Source organism: Cornus florida, unplaced genomic scaffold (assembly GCF_030987335.1).
Source record: "Cornus florida cultivar Cherokee Brave unplaced genomic scaffold, ASM3098733v1 CherokeeBrave_3.0.0_Hap2_Chr05, whole genome shotgun sequence".
Taxonomy (NCBI): domain Eukaryota; kingdom Viridiplantae; phylum Streptophyta; class Magnoliopsida; order Cornales; family Cornaceae; genus Cornus; species Cornus florida.
The window spans coordinates 98,628,067-98,649,328 of record NW_026775575.1 but is presented as its reverse complement, the minus strand read 5'-3'; the positions used below and the strand labels follow the sequence as shown (position 1 = coordinate 98,649,328).

The 21,262-nt window shown below is 39.7% G+C and overlaps 1 non-coding gene and 1 pseudogene across 1 annotated transcript; one reads left to right on the top strand and one right to left on the bottom strand.

The window, feature by feature from the left end:
* Positions 1 to 11,606: 11,606 nt before the first annotated feature.
* On the top strand, positions 11,607 to 11,713 carry LOC132310677 (small nucleolar RNA R71). The gene has a single exon (XR_009482676.1). It is a non-coding gene; the product is annotated as a small nucleolar RNA R71 (small nucleolar RNA).
* An 8,331-nt stretch (positions 11,714 to 20,044) lies between these two features.
* Positions 20,045 to 20,931, bottom strand: LOC132307876 (thaumatin-like protein; annotated as a pseudogene).
* Between the last annotated feature and the right edge of the window lie 331 nt (positions 20,932 to 21,262).

Here is a 21,262-nt window from a genome sequence, read left to right as displayed (position 1 = left end):
AGAATGGGGAGGAGGAACCATTGGACTTGACTGAAGAACCCCTGGTTGATGTGCAGATCGATCAGTTCCGACCGGAACGAACAACCAGAGTGGGGGAATGACTCGCTGAGAAGGAGAAGCAGGAGTTGGTTAATTTCTTGTCTCAAAACGCAGATGTATTTGCATGGAGTCACCTAGACATGCCAGGGATCAATCCTTCTATATCTTGTCACTCCTTGAACGTTAATCCCAATGCAAAACCTGTAAAGCAAAAGCAGCGACGGTTTGCTCCCCAGCGCAACCGGATCATTACCGAGGAGGTTGACAGGCTGCTTGATGCGGGGTTTGTAAGAGAAGTGTACTACCCTGACTGGTTATCAAATGTTGTCGTTGTGTAGAAGAAGAATGGGAAATGGCAAGTGTGCATTGATTTCACCAATTTAAACAAAGCCTGTCCGAAGGATAGCTTCCCGCTGCCAAAGATTGATCAAATGGTGGATGCAACTACTGGATATGAACGTTTGACCTTTTTAGATGCTTATTCAGGTTATAATCAGATCCCCATGGACCCTGCTGATGAAGAAAAAACTTCTTTCGTTACCGAACGCGGGACGTATTGCTACAAAGTCATACCATTCGGACTGAAGAACGCCGGAGCAACTTACCAAAGACTTATTAGCAAAAATTTTAAGGGACAAATAGGGAAAACCGTGGAAGCTTACATTGATGACATAGTGGTAAAAAGTAAGAAGAAAGTTGACCATGTGAAACATCTACGAGACGTATTTGATGTGTTGAGGCAATATGGAATGAAGCTCAATCCAACCAAGTGCTCATTCGGTGTAAGTTCTGGCCAATTCCTGGGGCACGTGGTTAATCTTAGAGCCATCGAGGCAAGCCCTGCCCAAGCAGAAGCTCTAACTAAGAATGCCGAGCCAACGACAGTCAAAAAAGTGCAAACACTTACGGGACGGATCGCTGCACTGAGCCGGTTCATTTCCAAATTGTCAGATTGCTACAAACCATTTTTTGACATAATACGAAGCCATGGCAGGCAAGTTTGGGGGGATGAACAGCGCATAGCGTTAACTGCTCTGAAAAAGTATATGCAGAACCTTCCGGTCCTGTCAGCTCCAGAACCGGGCGAAAAGCTATTTTTATATCTCAGAGTATCCGACATCGCGACAAGTGGTGTTTTGATCCGCTATGCAGAAGGGAAGCACTATCCAGTGTTCTACGTTAGCAAGATAATGACTGAGGCCGAAAGGCGTTATTCAAAGGCAGAGCGGGTGATACTCTCGCTAGTGCATGCGAAAAAAAAGCTCAGGCATTATTTTGAATCCCATCCTATCATCGTTTTAACCACTTTCCCTATCAGAATAATCCTGCACAAACTAGATCTCTCAGGAAGAATGACAAAGTGGGCCATAGAGTTAAGCTCATTTGATATCACATACGAACCCAGAACAGCAGTCAAAGGGCAAGCGGTGGCAGATTTTTTACTAGAATATGATTCAGAGGACATGGAGGAAGACCTTCGTGAATGCTTATTGGTGCGACCGAGCGTGTGCACAAAATAATGCACAACACTTTAGGTTTAGAAATAATGTCAAGTGGGCACCATATTTTAAAATTTATAAAACCACTAAACACTTATACTATGGAGTATGAAGTGAGCAGGGATCGTCCCAAGAGATCTAAACAATTATAGGTTTTCCAGAATTGAATTATACTTTAGTGCTTCTGTGATTGCCAAAAGGGTTTTGTTTGTGATTAAAACTAATTTTAAACTAAATGATTGCAATAAAGAAATAGAGTTTAAGAGATTGGAAAGAGACTTAGGGTGTAGGATTCACCACTAAGCACATTCCCTAACTCACTCACTTTCAACTAATTGGGGAAATAATACTATGTAATCTATATGTGGCTAACAAGAGCAATGAAAAGTGTAAACCATCAATTTCAAGCATGAATCAACTACCTAATGACAATTAAACTAAGTGTAGTGCAATTCACCCATTCAAAGCATGATTTATCAATCCAAGTTACAAATTTAACACACATTAATCTAGAAGATAATGCAATTGTGACAAAAAGTATGGAATTCAAACATAAGTATGGATGGTCTACTTACCTAATAATTGAATTGCAATTAAATTAATTAAACTTAAATTAAACTAATTAAACATGAATTTAAAACTAATTAAACAACAAATTAACCTAAACATGTAGTACCATCCATCAAATGTAAGCATTTTTCATCAATTTGAAACACAATTACAACTAAGCAATACCATGCATAGCCATCACAAGAATCAATTAACAAAGAATTCGTGTGTAAAATTTGTTTATCAATCAACCGCACATAAGACAATATGAGATTAATACAGATAATCAATTGGAAGAATTTAATTCATAATATTCAAGACTATACACTAATTACATAAATTAATCCCCAAAAAGTATGAAAAGAGAGAGAGAATAGGTTACATGCTTAGGGTTTATCCAACCCTAAGTAGAAGAATCAGCCACTCATGGTTGATGGAGTCGAAGACAGGACAATCCCCATCATCTGCTTCATCTTCTCTGAACTTTTCTTCCAAACCCTAGCCTGTTCTTCTTTTCCCTTTCTTCGCGTGTTTTTCCAGAGAGAAAATACGATACTACGATACAGGAAAAAAAATAAAATAAAACTCTTTTTTTTTTTTCTCTAATAATCTTTACCTAAATAAAAACTAAAACTAACCCTAATCTAATGGCTCACTGGGCCTTAAGTAACAATATCATTAAAGCCCAGCAGTTCCCAAAATGAGCCCAAAAATTAAATAAAAACTGTAATGTTGCTAAGTCCTGGGGGATCGATCCCCCACCCTGGGGATCGATCCCCCCAGAGTTGACAAATTCCTTTTAAGCCCTATTCAGCTCCATTTTTGCCCCGGGCTATTTGGTTTGCTTCTCCATCTTTGGGAACATCATCAAAGGCCCGAAATTGACCACTTTGTGCCATTGTCTGAAAATCTTTGCTTAACTCCAAAATGGCTTAATTGGACTGTTCTTAGCTCATTTTAACTTTATTGCCCTGAAATACACATAAACATAAATTAGGACTAAAATATAAAATTAAGATAGATGCAAAGACTGAAATACCTTAGCTTAGGTGCTGAAATGTGCAACATTTAAGCACTTATCACGCCCCCAAACTTAGATATTGCTAGTCCCTAGCAATAAACTACAGCATGGAAATGAAACAAACATATATACGATTATGAACTAATAAAGCAAATAAAGATAACACCACTTTCGTAGGGATCACGGTTGCATTTAGCATATGCAACAAGCCTTTTAAACCCCTAGGTTACCCCTAGTGGACGAGTGAAGTCTCGTGAGGGTTTACAGAAATGGTACCCACAAATATCAACAGCTCTTCCTTACTTGAGAAGTAACGACACATATTAAACAAGTGTTGAAAGTAGACTACCTCAAGTATGCAAATTTCTGCCATTTCTAAGCTATTCTCAATATTTCAACATCATGTAAGCAAAAACGGTCATCCACGCATCAATCAATTAATCATGCAAATTGAATCAATTATATCATCCTTTTAAGTGAACCGGCATCAAAATGTGTTGTTATCCTAGCAAATCAAAGTAATGGCATAGCCTTACCCTCAAACTAGCATGCAGATATAGTACCAAACATCAAGACATTGAATGAACCTTGTTATTTAATCAAACATTCTTTTTTTTTTTTTTTTTTTATTGATTTCATTTTTTTATTTTTATGTATGACCATGTGCAATGTCCAAGTTCCTTAAGCTCTCTAATCACCCCATGTAACAAGCGTTGAGCCAACGACTCCCAAACCAGATGGTCTTAGGGCGTTAAGTGTAAAGACACTCCTAAGGGCGTAATGACTCGGAATGGCTAGGCTACGAACTCAAACTAATCATACATCTTACATTCTTCCCTTATCTTCCTTTTTAATCAGTTGACATGTTGAAAGAATGCAGTTTTTTTTTTTTTTTTTTTAATTTATTTCTTTTCTTTCCTTTGCAAGGTCATTTTATCAAGAATGAAAGCTTTCAAAGCATACTAGCTCAATTGGAACAAACCAAAACAATAATCAACTAAGCATGTACCCCACAAATTGAATGCTAGTGTGCGCAAGTGCAAATGTAGAATTCTAGAATCAACTCTCAAAGCATTTTCAACCAACAAGATGATGTGTACCACAAAAGCAAACATGATGTCAAAAATTAAAATTTACCCCTAAATGGCATCCTAGAGCATACAAGAAGTATTAGACTCTAACAACTTGTTTTTTAAAGGCACTATGCTTCAAAAGTTCAAAATCATTGCCAAATATATCTCAAATCTCAATCATGCATTTAAAACTCAACTTAAAGTAGAATGTAATAAGGCTACTTTACCCCCAAACTTAAACTGCACATTGTCTTCAATGTGCAATGAGAACAATGAAAGAAATGGAAAGAGTATACCGTGATGGCAAAAGTTAATGACGTCCGGTAATGATCCATGACGAAAGAGGTCTTCCCCAAACTTGGATGCAAAAACCTACTAGAAAAGCCACACTAGCAACTCACATCAAATATCAAATGGAATAAGTAAAGCATACATTCCAAAACAATATAGAATAAGATGTAAAGAGATATGATATCAAGCCCTTTTATAAAAGATGAAAACATGCATAACTAAGCAGAAGGGCATAACGGGGACACATATTTTTGAAATTTTAGTGATATGTTTTTTTTTTTTTTTTAATTTCAAGAATGGGATTGATTTCCCAGTTTTTTTTTTATTTTTATTTTTTAACACAAAGAAAAATATTCTAAACTAAAAAGAAAAAATATATATTAAACTAAAAAGAAATAAATATATACTAAAATAAATCAATTCAAGTTTTTTTTTTTTTTTTTTTTTTTTTTTTTTTTTTTTTTTTTACAAAGGAAAAGAACATGTATATACAACCAACAAAATAAAATAAGAAAAATGGGCTAAGTTTAACGTCTCTAGCAAGACGGAAGGTTACTGAAATTTTATTTTATTTTTATCAAAAATAAATAAAGAAATAAATAACTAAAAACACTACTACAAATTCTACTTAGCCTTTTTTTTTTTTTTTAAACATCAATGCTACTCTTTTTTTTTTTTATCTATTTTTTTTTTTTATCTATTTTTTTTTTTTAATAAATCAATTCAAAAAAATATATATATATAAATACTTTTTAATTAATAAAATTTTTATGTTATGTTTTTATGTTTTTATTTTTTTATTTTTTTTTTGTTTTTTTTTAATTATTTTATTATTTTAATTTTTTTCTTTTCTTTTTCTTTTTCTTTTTTTTTTTATTTTTTTAAATTTTTATGTATCAATTGGAACGGCGAAGCCAAAAGCTCGCCGGAGAAGATGAACAGCCGCGACCGCTGTTGGAAGAACCAACCGCCGGAAATCGTGGCCGGAGAAGAACCAGCCTTGTTCGCCGGCGAAACCAAGCCGAGATCGCCAGAGAGAAACGAACCCGCGACGCCGGAAAAATGAATCCAGTTGTGACGCCGGAAAAATAGCTCAGACCCATGGCGCCGGAAAAATAAAGGCCGAAACAGCCTTGATCGCCGGAGAACGAGACAGATGTGAAAGGATGCAACGCCGAGATCGCTGGAGAACTGCGAACAGATGCGAAGCCTGAAAAACGATGTCCCAGATCCGACGCCGTTTGACCCTCAACCCAGATGCGACCACCGTTGATCAGGGACACTGGAAATAAACTCAGCCGGCGCCGGAAAAGAACCGAGAAAACGGCGCTGCAGATGACGACACATAAGCTCACCGGAAAGACGACCCACCAGAAAGAACCCAGCCACGAATCACTGCACAAGCCCAGTCAAAATCGCCGGAATATGAAGCAGCCGCCGGAATCGCTGGGGAAAACGACGAGTTACAAGCTCGCCGGAGAGGGCCAATCCGGAATCGGACTGATTCAAGCACGGCCGGAAGAAAACGGACAGCCGCGACGCCGACGAATTAAACAAGAACCAGGAAATGGCGCTGGAAGATGAACAGATGCGACGCCGGAAAGAAAACAGATGCAACGCCGCTGCTGTTTGTTTTTTTTTTTTTTTTTTTTTTTTAAATAATAATAATAATAATAATAAAAATAAACAAAAAAAACAAAACTAAAAAGAATATATACACTAAAATGAAAAATAGATAAAAAATAAAATAAAAATAATAATAATAATAAATAAAATTAAAATAAAATCACTTATCAACCTATACTAATTAATACTTTTTAAAAATTTTTTTTTTTTATGTTTTTGAATAAATCAAAATTAACATGAAATATATACAAAAATAATAAAAATAATAATAAAAAAATAGATAAAAAATCAAACACCAACCTACATTACTCATTTACAATTTTTTTTTTTTTTTAATTTTTTCTTTATTTAAAAATGCATGAATGTACAAAAGGAAAAATAGAAATAAAATAATAATAAAATGAAAATTAAAATGCAACGAAGGAGAAACTCGATACAACTAGTGTTTAACGTCGCTAGAAAGACGTGAGATATTCTCAATCTTCAAAATAAATGGGATCTACCAAGAGGGCAGATTCCACATTTCTTTGAAAATTTTGTCCATCAATATATGGTTTAAGCCTTTGACCATTAACTTTGAAGGTCCCTTCATCTTTTAGATTTTTAAGTTCAACAGCCCCATGAGGTGAAACGGAGATAATTTGATAAGGGCCTTCCCATTTGGTTCGAAGCTTTCCAGGGAAAAATTTGAGCCTAGAGTTGAATAACCAAGCCTTTTGACCGGCTTCAAAGGACTTTTTCACAATATGTTTATCATGAAATGCTTTTGTCCTTGCCTTGTAAATTTTTGAACTATCATAGGCATCATTTCTCAATTCCTCTAGCTCATTGAGTTGGAGTAAACGGTCATTTCCAGCCTTATCAAGATCAAAGTTGAGCCTTTTTATTGCCCAAAGTGCTTTGTGTTCTAGCTCAACCGGAAGATGACAAGGCTTCCCATAAACAAGTCTATATGGAGACATGCCTATTGGAGTCTTGTAAGCTGTCCGGTAAGCCCACAAAGCATCGTTCAATTTTCTTGACCAATCTTTTCGGGTCGAATTGACAGTTTTCTCAAGAATATGCTTGATTTCCCTATTTGACACCTCGACTTGCCCACTTGTCTGGGGATGGTAGGGAGTGGCCACTTTATGTGTGACGGAGTATTTCAAGAAAAGTTGCTTCAAGAATTGATTACAGAAATGTTTTCCTCCATCACTTATCATAGCCCTTGGCATACCAAAACGAGCAAAGATATTTGATTTAACGAATGCAATTACCACGGAGTGGTCATTCGTTTTGGTAGCACAAGCCTCAACCCACTTTGAAACATAATCAACGGCAACGAGGATATATTGAAAGCCATAAGACATTGGGAATGGTCCCATAAAGTCTATGCCCCATACATCGAAGATTTCAACTACAAAGATTGAAGTTAAGGGCATCATGTCTCTCTTTGACATTGATCCCAACTTTTGACACCGAACACATACCTTACAAAAGTTATAGGCATCTCGGTGGATAGTGGGCCAGAAGAGCCCACTTTGAAGAACCTTCAAAGCGGTCTTCTTTCCACTAAAATGCCCACCACAAGCAAGTGTGTGACAAAACGCAAGGACGCTCGAAACTTCACTTTCTGGCACACATCTCCTGATGATTTGATCCGGGCAATAACGAAACAGAATGGGATCTTCCCAATAGTATTTCCGGATGTTAGCAAAGAATCGGTCCTTTTCTTGTTTTGACCAATTAATGGGAAGTTTGCTGGTTGCAAGATAGTTAACAATGTCGGCGAACCAAGGCAACGTCCCATTTGAGATTTGAAAGAGTTGTTCATCCGGAAATGATTCATGAATTTCAAGATTTGGAGAAGATTCAACCATTAATCTAGACAGATGATCGGCAACGACATTGTCAGAGCCCTTTTTATCCTTGATTTCAAAGTCAAATTCTTGAAGAAGTAGAATCCATCTTATTAAGCGAGGTTTGGTTTCCTTTTTCATTAAAATATGCCTAAGAGCGGCATGATCGGAAAACACAATTACCTTGGATCCTAAGAGATATGACCGAAATTTATCAAGGGCATATACTACGGCAAGTAACTCTTTCTCGGTGGTAGAATAGTTCAATTGGGCACCTGAGAAAGTCTTACTCGCATAGTATATAGCATATGGTAGTTTACCTACCCTTTGCCCCAAAACAGCACCCATTGCGAAGTCGGAAGCATCACACATAATCTCAAATGGTAAGGACCAATTTGGAGGTTGCATGATAGGAGCGGATGATAGATGAGTGCGAAGTTGATGAAAAGCATTTAGGCATGCTTCATCAAAAACAAATGGAGTCTCCTTGGCAAGAAGGTTACACAAGGGTCTAGCAATTTTGCTAAAGTCTTTGATGAATCGGCGATAAAAACCGGCATGTCCTAGAAAGGAGCGGATTTCTCTCACCGTAGTAGGTGGAGACAATTCAGAAATTAGCTCAACTTTCGCTCTATCTACTTCTATTCCTCTTTTAGAGATGACATGTCCAAGCACGATTCCTTCTTGAACCATGAAATGGCTCTTTTCCCAACTTAACACAAGATTAGTCTCACGACATCTTTGAAGCACTTTTTTGAGATTTTGGAGACACGAATCAAATGAGTACCCAAAAACCGAGAAGTCATCCATGAAGACTTCTAAATACTTCTCCACCATGTCCGAAAAAATTGACATCATACACCTTTGGAAAGTGGCAGGAGCATTGCACAATCCGAAAGGCATCCGTCGATAAGCAAATGTACCGAAAGGACATGTGAATGTGGTCTTTTCTTGATCCAATGGATCTAAGGCCACTTGATTGTACCCCGAGTAACCATCTAGGAAGCAATAGTATTGTTGCCCAGCCAATCTTTCCAAGATTTGGTCAATGAAAGGCAATGGAAAATGGTCCTTCCTAGTAGCAGAATTCAGCTTTCGGTAATCTATACAAACACGCCATGAAGTGGCGGTGCGTTTCGAAATAAGATCACCCTTAGCATTTTCAACAACTGTGATTCCCGACTTTTTAGGAACCACTTGAGTTGGACTAACCCACTTGGAATCAGAGATAGGATAAATGATTCCCGCATCTAGAAGTTTCACAACCTCCTTCATGACCACTTCCTTCATATTTGGGTTCAATCTCCTTTGAGCATCCCTAAATGGCCTTTTATCCTCTTCCATGTGTATGCGATGCATACAAATAGAAGGGTCAATGCCTTTTAGGTCAGCCACACTCCATCCAATGGCTTCTTTGTTAGCTTTAAGCACTTCCAAAAGATCATTCTCTTGGTCATTTTCAAGATTGGAAGCAATGATGACCGGAAGAGTCCCTTTTGGGCCTAAGAAGGCGTATTTCAGATTTGATGGAAGAGGCTTAAGCTCAAGAATAGGAGGAGAGATGAGAGATGGAACTGGTGGAGTACTAGAGAGTGAAGGAAGAGGTTCTTTCTTGCTTTTCCAAGGTGGGTAATCCAAAGTGGCCACAGAGTCCATCAAAGCATTCACCTCACTTATGGATCCTTCTGTGTCAAAACCACAACTTTCAAACATTTCACAAAGGCACGCCTCAAGAGGGTCCTTAGATAGAATAGAGGGAAGAGTCTCCTCTATGGTTTCATCCAAGACATCCACTAGGAAACACTCGTCTTCATCTGTGGGATGTTGACTCGCATTGAATACATTAAGCTTAACCATCATGTTGCCAAATGAGATATCCATAATGCCAGATCTACAATTAATGGTGGCATTGGCAGTGGCAAGGAATGGCCTTCCTAGGATGACTGGAATGTGATTGGTGAGATTAGGGACTGGCTCAGTATCTAGTACCACAAAATCAACCGGGAAATAAAATTTATCAACCTTAATTAGAATATCCTCAACAATCCCCCTTGGTTTCTTAATTGATCTATCGGCTAGTTGGTTTACTACCGATGTTGGCTTCAAGTCCCCTAATCCTAATTACAAGTAAACAGAGTATGGAATGAGATTGATACTTGCACCTAAATCAAGGAGAGCTCTACGAACCTCTTGGTTTCCAATAACACAAGAAATAGTCGGAGCACCCGGATCCTTGAACTTAGGGGGAGTGTTAGAAAGAATGATGGAACTCACTTGTTCTGTTAAAAGCACTTTCTTAAGGTCCCTTCCCTTGCTCTTCCTCTTTTGTGTGCACAAGTCCTTCAAGAACTTTGCATATGGTGGAATTTGCCTAATTGCATCTAGAAGAGGAAGATTGATTTTCACTTGTTTAAACACTTCCATCATATCATGAATTTTTCCTTCTTGTCTCCCAAATGATGAAGTCTCTCTCAAAGCTTGAGGAAATGGAGCTTTTGGCTCATAAGGCTTCTCTAATTGGGGAGATGATGATGAAGATGATGGAATGTCCTTTTTGGAACCACTAGCATCTAAGGAATTTGGAATAGAATTTGGAATGGGATGGATGCAACCACTTGGTTGTGCCAATTCATTATCCTCCTTAGGTACCTCTACCTTATTATCCACTTTCCTACCACTCCTTAAGGTAGTAATTGCTTGAACTTGCTCATTTCCAGAAAATTCTGATGAAGGACTTGCTTGCGCCATAAATTGCCCTTTAGGATTGGTCTCAGTTTGACTAGGCAACTTACCTTTCTCTCTCACATTTAAAGAATTAGCTAATTGCCCAATTTGAGCTTCAAGCTTTGCAATTGATTGAGAGTGAGAATGAAACAGTTGATTATCTTTTTGAAGATTACCTAAAGCTTGCAAGACTTTGTCCTCAAAAGCTGAACTTTTAGGAGGCGCTTGATTTGGATTAGAGTAAGATTGAGAATTTGATGCTTGAGGATGAGAGTAGGACTGAGGATTTGATGCTTGAGGTTGAGAGTATTGATTCACATTCTGAGGATAGAATGAAGGACGGTAACCTTGAGAATTCTGATTTTGATTTTGGAGATGTGGGGGAACATACTTTGCTTGGTAACCTTGATTTTGAGGAGGGTTTGCACCGTCTCCTTGATTTCTCCATGCAAAGTTTGGATGATTTTTCCACCCTGGATTGTAAGTATTGGAATAAGGGTTGTTCCCTTGATGAATGAAAGCAGCATTTGCTTGTTCTTGAGACTCACTTGGTATAATTTGTCCAAGGGGGCAATTTGAAGTATGGTGAGTGTAACTAGAACAAGTCATGCACATTTCATTGGAATGGTGAGGATATGATTGAGTTGCCGGACCTTGATTCAAAAGGAATGTATCAAACCTTTGAGTAAGATTTTTGACCTCAGCGGCAATTTCCATGGAAGAGTCTATTTGATTTATAGCTTTCTTTCCTCCCATATGTGCTAGGTGACTACCCCTAGAAGATGAAGATCTATGCATTGAGTTTTCACTCATTTTTTCGAAAAGTTGCCAAATTTCATCTTCATTTCTTTCAATGTAGCTTCCGCCACAAGAAGCATCAACAATGCCCTTATTGGCATCGGATAAACTTGAAAAGAAACATTGAACTAATTGCCACTTAGGAATGTCATGATGTGGACACTTCCGTAGCAAGTCATTCAAACGTTCCCATGCTTCATGAAGGGGTTCTCCTTCTTGTTGTTTAAATTCACGAATGGAAGTTCTCATGGCATCAGTTCGACTTGCGGGATAATACTTTTTTAAAAACTCTTGTTGCAATTGTGCCCAAGAGGTGATTGTATTTGGCCGCAAGTTGTTGAACCAATATTTAGCTTTATCCCGAAGAGTGAAAGGGAAAAGCTTCATTTTTAGGACTTCTTCCGGAACATCCGTGATTTTCACGGTGGAACAAACTTCCAAGAACTCATCTAAATGTTTATAAGGCTCTTCATTGCTCAACCCATAGAAAAGGGGGCACATGTTAATGGTGGAAGCCTTAATCTCATAATGATGAGCACGAAAATTTGGCAATTGAATGCAAGTAGGTGCATTATATTGATTTGGAGTGTAACGATCCCTAAGGACCATTGGAGGATTGAGAGGAGGATATGGCATTTGACCTTGTTGATGATATGCCATTTGACCTTGTTGAGGGTATGCCATTTGAACATATTGTTGTTGTTGCTCACCAATTGGGGGAACAACATTTGGCCTTGGCATCCCTAGATTAGGTTGTTGCACCGCATGATTAACTGGTTGTGGCATTCCCAAGGGTGGATGCACACCTTGAGGATCCACAATATGAACTTGTGGTGGGTGGTGCACACCATTATGATCCACATGACTAAGATCTACAATGGGATCTTCAATTGGATCTTCCATTAAAGGTGATGGAAGATCAAAATTTAAAAGATTAAGATGACTATCCCTAGTACTACTTCTTAAACGCCGAAGAAAAATTTCGAGATTTTGATTTACAGGAGCAAGAGGACGATTAAGTGATCTACGACCATGCATGCACTAGAACAAGTCAACACACCAACATTTCAAAATTTCAACCTCCACATACGATGTTCCCAAACTCCTCAATAATATCAATGCACTTAAAACAAATAAATGCCTCCACACGGGCCGATGCCTTCTACAAGAAGGTATGCTTGGACTTAAAAATAAAACAATTCAATTTAAGCCTCCACTTGGGCTGTCCAAAGCATGCAAATTGGTATACAATTAAAGTACTAAAATTAAAGAGAACTTACAGATGGTCCTTAAGCAACTTCAAATTTTTTTTTAATTGCTTCTAAGTCCAGCGTTTGCTCCACTTTGCTTCAAGTACCTAATTGACAAATCAAATAAAAAAAAAATTAAAAATTAAAATGACTTAAAAGTAGACAATCAACAAAGAACTAATGTTTAATTCAATTCTTCAAAACCGTTAGATCCCCGGCAACGGCGCCAAAACTATGGTGCGACCGAGCGTGTGCACAAAATAATGCACAACACTTTAGGTTTAGAAATAATGTCAAGTGGGCACCATATTTTAAAATTTATAAAACCACTAAACACTTATACTATGGAGTATGAAGTGAGCAGGGATCGTCCCAAGAGATCTAAACAATTATAGGTTTTCCAGAATTGAATTATACTTTAGTGCTTCTGTGATTGCCAAAAGGGTTTTGTTTGTGATTAAAACTAATTTTAAACTAAATGATTGCAATAAAGAAATAGAGTTTAAGAGATTGGAAAGAGACTTAGGGTGTAGGATTCACCACTAAGCACATTCCCTAACTCACTCACTTTCAACTAATTGGGGAAATAATACTATGTAATCTATATGTGGCTAACAAGAGCAATGAAAAGTGTAAACCATCAATTTCAAGCATGAATCAACTACCTAATGACAATTAAACTAAGTGTAGTGCAATTCACCCATTCAAAGCATGATTTATCAATCCAAGTTACAAATTTAACACACATTAATCTAGAAGATAATGCAATTGTGACAAAAAGTATGGAATTCAAATATAAGTATGGATGGTCTACTTACCTAATAATTGAATTGCAATTAAATTAATTAAACTTAAATTAAACTAATTAAACATGAATTTAAAACTAATTAAACAACAAATTAACCTAAACATGTAGTACCATCCATCAAATGTAAGCATTTTTCATCAATTTGAAACACAATTACAACTAAGCAATACCATGCATAGCCATCACAAGAATCAATTAACAAAGAATTCGTGTGTAAAATTTGTTTATCAATCAACCGCACATAAGACAATATGAGATTAATACAGATAATCAATTGGAAGAATTTAATTCATAATATTCAAGACTATACACTAATTACATAAATTAATCCCCAAAAAGTATGAAAAGAGAGAGAGAATAGGTTACATGCTTAGGGTTTATCCAACCCTAAGTAGAAGAATCAGCCACTCATGGTTGATGGAGTCGAAGACAGGACAATCCCCATCATCTACTTCATCTTCTCTGAACTTTTCTTCCAAACCCTAGCCTGTTCTTCTTTTTCCCTTTCTTCGCGTGTTTTTCCAGAGAGAAAATACGATACTACGATACAGAAAAAAAATAAAATAAAACTCTTTTTTTTTTTTTCTCTAATAATCTTTACCTAAATAAAAACTAAAACTAACCCTAATCTAATGGCTCACTGGGCCTTAAGTAACAATCTCATTAAAGCCCAACAGTTCCCAAAATGAGCCCAAAAATTAAATAAAAACTGTAATGTTGCTAAGTCCTGGGGGATCGATCCCCCACCCTGGGGATCGATCCCCCCAGAGTTGACAAATTCCTTTAAGCCCTATTCAGCTCCATTTTTGCCCCGGGCTATTTGGTTTGCTTCTCCATCTTTGGGAACATCATCAAAGGCCCGAAATTGACCGCTTTGTGCCATTGTCTGAAAATCTTTGCTTATCTCCAAAATGGCTTAATTGGACTGTTCTTAGCTCATTTTAACTTTATTGCCCTGAAATACACATAAACATAAATTAGGACTAAAATATAAAATTAAGATAGATGCAAAGACTGAAATACCTTAGCTTAGGTGCTGAAATGTGCAACATTTAAGCACTTATCACTTATGGAAACTCTTTGTTGATGGATCCTCAAATCAGATGGGTGCAGGCATTGGGATCAAACTGCAGACGCCAGAAGGTACATCCTTAAGTCAAGTGCTTCGGCTTGAATTCGGAGCCACGAACAATGAGGCGGAGTATGAAGCACTACTGGCAGGAATTAAGCTTGCCAAGGAGCTGAAGGTCAGGGTTTTGACTATTTTTAGTGACTCGCAGTTAATTGTTCGGCAGGTGAATGGCGAGTATGAAACTAAGGATGAAACGATGGAAGCATATCATTCTACTGTTATGCAGGAGGCCAAAAACTTTGAAAAAATTGAATTCATTCAAATTCCAAAGGAGCATAACGAGGATGCCGATCGGCTAGCATGTAGTGCCTCGGGTTCTGGAGAAACATTGGCAAGGGTGATTCCAGTAGGAATATTAAACCAGCCATCCATTTTCGAAGAACCTTCGGGCTTAGATCCTTGGCAAGTGAATGTTATTCCATATGAGCCAAGTTGGATTGATCCGATCATAACTTACATCCGGGATGGTACTCTGCCTGAGCAAAGAGATGAGGCTAGGAAAATCAAATCGAATGCTGCAAAGTACGCTATAGTGCATAACCAGTTGTACAGAAGATCTTTTTTCGGACCGTACTTAAAGTGCGTCACCCCCACAGAGGCTCGGCAGATATTACGAGCTATTCATGAAGGTGTATGTCGAAACCACTCAGGGGGGAGGTCTTTAGCCCACAAAGCAATGATGCAAGGGTACTTCTGGCTGAACATGTCACGAGATGCGAAAGAATTGTCCAGAAGGTGCGATAAGTGCCAAAGGTTCGGACCACTGATTCACCAACCACCTGAGGACTTACACGTAATGGCCACACCATGGCCTTTCGCACAGTGGGGGATAGATGTGGTTGGTCCTCTACCAACTGCAAGAGCTCAGAACAAGTATGTGCTGCTGGCTACAGATTACTTTACTAAGTGGGTGGAAGCAGAGCCGTACCCGAGCGTTACTCAAACTCATGCGAGACGGTTCATTTGGAGTAATATTATTTGCCGGTTTGGTGTTCCGAGGTCAATCGTCATGGATAATGGGACCAATCTTGACAGTAAGCAAGTAAGAGGGTTGTTGGAGGAATATGGAATTAATCAAAAGCTGGCGGCAGTAAGTCACCCCCAGGCCAATGGACAAGCGGAAATCACAAATAGAATAATCTTTGCTTGTATCAAGAAAAAACTTGAAGAAAAGAAAGGAAAATGGTTAGATGAACTGCCAAACGTCCTATGGGCTTACAGAACGACCCCAAGGCGACCGACCGGAGAAAGCCCATTCACCATGGCGTATGGTACCGAGGCAGTTATACCGGTCGAGCACTTGGTTCCGACTGTTCGAAGCTTGGCATGGAACCGAGAGCATAATGACAGTATGTTGAGGTTGAACCTCGATTTGTTGGAGGAAAAAAGAGATGCAGCGGCGGTAAGGCTCGCATCCTACCAGCAGATGTTTGCGAATAGCCATAACAAAAAAGTAACGCACAGAGACTTTACATCGGGTGATCTGGTTCTGAAAAAGAAGGTGGGGATAGTAAAAAAGATGATGCCACCATGGGAAGGTCCATACAGAATTGCAAAAGCCATAGGAAATGGGGCATATACCTTAGAGACCATGGCCGGAAGGCTGGTTAACAAGCCTTGGAATACTACTTCTCTGAAGAGGTATTATCAATAAAAAGTTGAATTTCAATATTGAATTTTGTTCGTTTTCAATTGAATACAGGCGAATGTACAAGTTTTTGAGATTTATAAAAATAATATTCCTCTTTAATAGGTTGATTAAGTAAAAAAAGCAAAACCAAGTGGCAAGTGGCATTCTAGCCGAGCGCTAGGCACTTGAGCAAAGTAAGTGGCAGCTGGCACTATGAGCCGAACGCCAAACACTTGCTAAGAAATAAAAAGCCAAGTGGCAAGTGGCATTCTAGCCGAGCGTTAGGCACTTCAGCAAAGTAAGTGGCAGCTGGCACTATGAGCCAAACGCCAAACACTTGCCGAAAGAAATAAAAGAGTGAAAGTGGCAAGTGGCATTCTAGCCAAGCGCCAACCACTCAGCAAAGTAAGTGGCAGCTGGCACTATGAGCCGAACGCCAAACACTTGCCAAAAGAAATGAAAGAGTGAAAGTGGCAAGTGGCATTCTAGCCGAGCACCAACCACTCAGCAAAGTAAGTGGCAACTAGCACTATGAACCGAACGCCAAAAACTTGCCAAAAAAAAAAAAAAAAATGGTAAGTGGCGTTCTGGCCGAGTGCCAACCGCTTAGCAAAGTAAGTGGCCTTCGGCACCATGAGCCGAACGCCAAAAACTTGCACAAAAAACTACTTTTGCTGTGACACACTAGCTGAAAGCCAACCACTGACATACAGGGAAGAACCAGATCAGATCATTAAATCAAAGAATTTACAGAAAGAGTTTGATCAGAAATCGGCCATCTCATTAATAATAAAGTTTAAAGAGTTACAAAAATGATGAGGTATACAGATGGCAAAAATACAAAAGAAATAAAGTCAATACATCAAAAAGGTTCTAACTAAGAAACGTTTGCCTCGTCAGCTTCTTGATGGTGCTGGATGGTCTCATCATCATTGTTGGTGTCACCATCCTCACGGGGAGGAGAGTCGAGCTGAATGACATAATCGTTCTGCTGAGTCCTACCCTCAATAGCGTTGGAAGAATCATTCCGCTGAGGGTTATCTTCAGCAGCAGTAACAGATGGAGTCACGGTGGATAGAGGAAGAATGTCTAAAGTCAGAGCAGCAGAGGGAGTATGAGTGATCCGGGAAGAGGCAATCTCTTGGCACTCATCAAATATGCCCTCAGTAGCGGTGGAGTCCGGATCGGCATAAATACCCGGAGGGTCAATCTCTAGCTCCCTGTCAACATCATCAGGGGTAGAACCAGTCTGACCCTTACCCGGAACACAATCGACATAACCTTCTCGGAACCCCTGAGCATATCTGAGGGCCCCAACTTTGGAAAACCAAGCATGCAGAGCTAGCATATCACCATTTACCCTACTAATGGTGTCGAGTAAAGCATTGCGCTCGTCCAAAGCTCTTTTCTCAAAGGCCATCCGAGCGGATTACTCATCACTCAAAAGGCGTAGCAGTTCTTCATTTTCAGCCTTAAGGGATTCCCGCTCGGTATGCCAGACGCTCTTCTCGAGCTGCAATGCATTCCTCTCATCTTGAAGAGAGTCGGTCTCCTTCCTTAGCGAGTCCCTCTCCTTTTCAACCTTACCACGCTGAACCATCAACCCGGTCTTCTGAGCAGCCAAAGCATCGTTCTCCTTGTTCGCTGCATTAAGGCTGTCAGAGAGCGTACGAACCTTGGCGTTCATAAGCTCAACCTGTTTCTACATAGCCATCATCCCGTACAGGGTTTGTAGAGATATACAGGACAACTGCTTAAGCCGAGCAGATGGTTAGAAGAAACTAAGTGTAAAGACTATATAAAGATTTATTGACTAAGAGGCAGAAGTTACCTCCATGGCAGATAAGGGAAATCAGCTGAACACTTCCTCCTAAGACAGACCCTTGGCTACCTCAATGTCCTTGGGAGTCCACATGCTTCTTTAGTATGCCATAACGGTCTGACCATCCTTGAACATTGTCTCGTTCGGTCTTACAGACGATCCGTCTGTTCGAATGAAGCGAGGGTTCCATGGTGCCGTTCCTGAGGCAGAGGCATGTCCAGAAGGGGTAGGGGGCCTAATCTGAGGAGGCCTTGCTAGAGATAGCACATTCGGCCCAGAGGGCCTAACCCTCTGTGACAAAGAAACATCATCGAGGCTGATGGCACTATCAGGCTGGTGCCTTTTTCCTCTTGCCTTTTCTCGTGCGGAAGCTGTAGTAGAGCCGGGAAGATTACTGACAGAGGGGGTCACGTTCGAACTGGCGGTCGCTGTGTTGGAGATCGGGTCAGTAGCCGTCACGATCGGATCGGTGGAAGGAGTGGTATCAGAAAGGGTAACAGAGGAAGATACTGAAGCTGGTGAAGAATTTGCTGCAGGCGTGATAACAGGCTTGGGGGCAGTTTTCCTCCTGCCAAAAGAATGGATCTGGAGTTGACTCATTGTCTTGCCGAGGGCTAAGAGAGCAAGGAGATTGTCTGAAGTGAGGAGGTCCGAGCAGGAGGGAGCGTTGGTCAGAACGTACAGCTTCAGATGGACCTCTTCTCAATGGGGAAAAAGTGGTAAAATGGTTCATCAGTTCTGATCTTACTAACCTTGTAACAGAGGAGAAGATCTATGAGGTCCAGATCTAGACCTCTGTCACGGATCAGAAGTAGCATAACAGACAAAATCCTAAGGAAATTTGGGTTTACTTGCAAAGGGAAAAGTTTCAATTTGTTGAAAACGTAGCAAAAGAAGGGATGCAAAGGGAACCTAAGGAGGTTAAGATGAAAGTGTGAAAACAGAACCTTGCCGGGAAGAAGGCAAGCACCGGTTCTAATATTCATCTCTCTAAGGCAATTTCTAATTTGTATATCGTCAGGGAGGTGAAGTTTCATGCGAAGAATATCTAGATCTACAGTCATGGTGAGAATGAATGAAGATTTTAAGGAAGAGAAAGAGGTCTTCCGAAAGAAAAATGCAAATGAAACTAACCTCAGAAAGTGAGAACGGCAAAGAGTACTACAAGGTCGCTGGAAGGAGGATCTTTTGCAAGAAATCGCCGGAGAAGATTCGAACAACAGAAAGTGAGATGGAGACATAAAAGAGAATCGATGAAACATCTATGAGGCTTATAAAGACAAGGTGGGCCTGAGGGCCAAGGAGTCAGGAAAGCGAGGAGTTTTTTGAATCTCGAAACGCCGACCCCCAAATCTAGCCGTCCATTCTCCCATGCGATCTTCTCGAGCCGTCAGGTCATGATTAGCAGCCTCTAATAATTACCCCCTAATCAATAGGGAGTAATTATGGTGGCAATTGAGGATGCAATAAGTGGCATGGGCCAGTTATAGCTCGCTAGCATGGGATCGGATCAAACAATTGAAGTATGGCCCATGCAAAAGCACCACGGAATGGGTCGAGCTTGGAGGATCCACTGAAGAAGATCAAGCCCATTGGAAAGTCAAGCCCAAAAGGAAGAAAACCCTTGAATAAGAGCCCTATGTAATCAGTTAGTTAGAATATTTGTAATGGTCTATAAATAGACCATTACGGGTGGATAAGAGGAGGATATTTTTTTTGGAGGAGGTAAATTTTCTATTGAAGTGTAAGAATTCTAGAGAGAGAAATGAGAATGAATTTCTTGCATCTTCAATGTTTCTCTGTCTTCCCTCATTTTCTTTCTTCTCCTATCTCTCTCTTTCTTTCTTTTTCTCTCACAGACACATAAAGCACAAAACAAAACAATAAAATGAAGATTATTCATAGGACAATGATTATCAATTTGTAGCACGAACGTACGTACTTTCATTCCATATATGAAGTGGGTTACAGGAAGGAAAAAAAAAAAAAAAACACAATGGCACTTCATAACACGTGCTCGAGTTTATTCTATATAGAACTTATTTGAATCCTCATAAGTGGATTTCACAGCTTTTATTGTAGATATATATAGTACTACGTAGTAGTTAGCTAACAAACTATATAGTACTGGTTAGGTAGCTAGCTAGTTTAAGGGCAAAACACAACTCTATAGTTGGTCCCACCTGAGCACGTGAAAGTGCTTGTTTGATCTTCTTTAGGGTAACTATAAGCATCTGGGCACCTCTGTTTGAAAAATCTAAAGTAATTTGTGGGCCCACAGTTCCCGGAATTGCAACAGTATTAATCTTTTTTGAACACGGTACACGGGTTATTGCACCCGCCGGGTGCCCTCAATTCATTCGGGCATTGCCCGTTTATGTCCGCGGTACACCTTATGCCACGGGTGCACCCATTGGACGTGGGGCTAAACTCCATGGGCACATTGAACCCGTCCACAAGAGAGATGTCAAAGAAATCCAAGTTTTGGTATTGGTTCAAGGCATACTCGGCTAGGGTGTTAGGAGGCACACCGTAGGCATTACATTGGAGGAGCCCATTGCAGTCACCGGTCTGACACCTGCCCCGGCCTGATCCATCGAAGTTGCAACCAGTTCAGGGCCAGATACGGGCACCTGCTGTGCCTGCAGGGACATTGATGTCCCAAGTTTGGCCTCGGTCAAGCCGCCTGCCACCACCGGGCACGCCCGCAGCCCAAACCGTGTAGGGGCAGTTATTTCTGACATTGAAAATGGCTACATGGGTGATGGTGAAGAAAAGGGTAGTGAGAAGGAACATGGAAAGGAAGAGAGAGATTTGGAGAAGCTCATGTTTGGAACTGAGTGAGAGAAAATACTAGTGTAGTATATGGGTTGTGATTGTTGAGGGAATGGGGTTGGGTTTTTATAGGGTAAGGATGGATATGGGTTAGGCATGTAGGAACTTAATTCCATAGAATATTTGGTAGATATTTAGCTTGACTTGGAAAACAGGTCAACAACGAAGCCTTTGCATCCGTCCGATGCATTATGGTGGGATCCAATTTATATCCCACAAATGTAAAGGGTTTTGGCTAAAAATTTTTATTTTAAAACTATTTTTAAAATTGCAAACTAAGTAGGGCGACCTAGGCAACAGTTTTTTAACACTCTTGTCTTCGCC